The 2,412-nt window shown below is 31.9% G+C and overlaps 1 non-coding gene across 1 annotated transcript; it reads left to right on the forward strand.

Moving 5' to 3' along the window:
* Positions 1–749: 749 nt before the first annotated feature.
* On the forward strand, positions 750–856 carry LOC149520012 (small nucleolar RNA R71). Its single transcript, XR_016335665.1, has one exon. It is a non-coding gene; the product is annotated as a small nucleolar RNA R71 (small nucleolar RNA).
* Positions 857–2,412: the final 1,556 nt, after the last annotated feature.

Consider the following 2,412-nt stretch of genomic DNA (forward strand, 5'->3'; position numbering starts at 1 on the left):
GATTAGTTTTCATATCTTTTAATTGATTTTTCTAAGTATAGGTTTAAAAGCATACAATTTTGGGGCTTGAGTTATCTATTTTCCAATTCTCATGGGAATAATACTTTACTTATCATTATATTACTTGTCAATTCTGTGTGCTTGTAGATTACCTATCAAGTTTGCATGAGTTGTGTAAGCATTTTCTTAGTGTTAGATTTCTTTTCTTGGGACAAATTGATAGTATGTTGGATTGGGCGAAAGTTGGATTTTTGGTTGGTGTTTTAGTGGTTGGGTTGGTTTTGGTTCAAAGAAAAGTTTGGGTGGTTCCTCTAGCTAAGGTTGTAAGTGTTGCTATAAGGATTGTAGATGGGTTTGGTTTGTTAAGTATATTGTACAATTTCTACCCTAAATTTGCACCTATTTGAAAAGTGTTGTCCTTTAAAAGTATCACAAGTCATGAATGGGCTTTCGATGGCTTGATAGGGGTGATTAGGGATGAGGTTCCTAAGTCATCAATTTTCTTGGTTAGACTAGATAGTTTGGAAGTGATGGAGGTGAGTGTGTCAAGCTTATATATGCCAACAACTTTCTTGTAAACCTTTCCCTTTGTTCCCCATCAGTAGTTATTTACAACCATCTTCTTAATTAATTCATAAGTTTCTTCTATTGACTTACCTATTATAACTGCTCAAATGGCTGAATCTAAAGTTGTTTTCATTAGTAGTGTTAGCCCATTATAGAAAATTTGTATTTGGAGCTATTGTGGGAGATCATCGTGTGAACATTTGCGTAACAGTTCCTTATACCTCTCCCATACATCATATAATGTTTCGCCATCAAATTGTTGGAAGGTGGTTATTTTGTTCCTCATTTTAGTCATTTTGGCTAGTGGAAAGAATTTAGCATGGAACTTTTAGACTAGATTGTCCCATATAGTGATAAAGCTAGATGGTAATGAAGATAACCAACTTTTTGCTTTATCCTTGAAAGAAAAAAGAAAAAATCTTAGTCGAAAAGCATCATCAAAAACTCCATTATATTTAAATGTATCACATAGCTCAAGAAAGTTAGAAAAATGTAGATTTGGATCATCATTCAGCAATCTTCCAAACTGAAAAGAAGTTTAGACTATTTGGATTATTGAAGGCCTAATCTTGAAATTATTAGTTTGTATTGTCGACCTTCTAATAGATGGTTGGAATCTTTCATGGTTAGGAATTACATAGTTTCTTAAAGTTCTGTGACCTTCATTTACTACATTTTCCATTAGAATTGGAGTGGTTGTTTGCTTTCGCCTTGATTGCCTAAAGGTTCTTTCAATTTCTTTATCGAGTAGAGCTAAACACTTTGAGATTTGCACATACAAATAAAAAAAAAAGATCAAAACAAATTTAAACAAAGTAGTAAAAATCAATATTGATATTGATCTTCTTGCACCAACATAATCCCTAGCAACGACGTCAAAAACTTGATTGTTACTTTTCATATAGCCTATAAGTGCACAGATCATATCAAGTAATAAAGTAAGTAGAGTATTGTTCTCACGAAGATTGATTTGTGTGTTAGGTTACAAAATTAAATACCAAAGGTGATATTTTACTAGCCTCATATTTAAACAGATCACAAGAATGGTTTATTTAGAGTAAAACAATGAAAACAAAGAAATTGTTAAATTAAAATTGTGTAGGCCAAGAACCAACTAACCAATTACCACTTGGTAGTTTCATGAATAGCCAAATATAGTTGAAAGCAAAAAAACCAAAAAACAATAAACTTGTAAAGATTTGAATATTGGTCGAATATAAAGAAAACATAAAAATAAAATCTTGCAGGCTTGTAATGAAAAGAATAATTAAGTGTGAAAAGTAAATAAAGAGAGCTTGTGAATGTAAATACATTTTGCATTGAAAGAAAGCTTGAGAAAACAAGATTGTTATACTATGGTGAACAATGGCTAGTCTATCACCCTAGCCAAACTAAATAAAACTATAAAGAAAACTTTAAGAAAATTGAAACTACAAGAGAAAGAAGGAGAAGAGATGTGAGATTGAATGCTTTTCAAGTGAGGAGAGCCAACCCATTTATAACCATAGGTTTGGCCAAAAGGGGATAGGATTACAAAGTCTTACTCTAATTCTAACTTTTAAAAGATTAAACTCTATCTTGATGTTGAAAATGGTTTGACTCAACATAGAGTCTTTAAGGATCAGTGTGTTGGCCTAATGTCTTCATGGATTGGTCTTTAATGCATGTATCATGCCATGTCATTGTCTTGAATCTTGAATGGGAATTTCAGCTAAGGTTGAATATCCAAGAGCAATTTTCTTGATGTGGTTGAGCTAAGTTCAAACTTTTAAGATAAAATCTTCAAAAGTCTTTCTCGAATAAAAATCTAGCCTTTATCTATTGTAAAGTGTCCATCTTGCATTT

Source organism: Durio zibethinus, chromosome 2 (genome assembly GCF_047325235.1).
Source record: "Durio zibethinus cultivar Kanyao isolate XHJ-2024 chromosome 2, ASM4732523v1, whole genome shotgun sequence".
NCBI classification, from domain to species: Eukaryota; Viridiplantae; Streptophyta; class Magnoliopsida; order Malvales; family Malvaceae; genus Durio; species Durio zibethinus.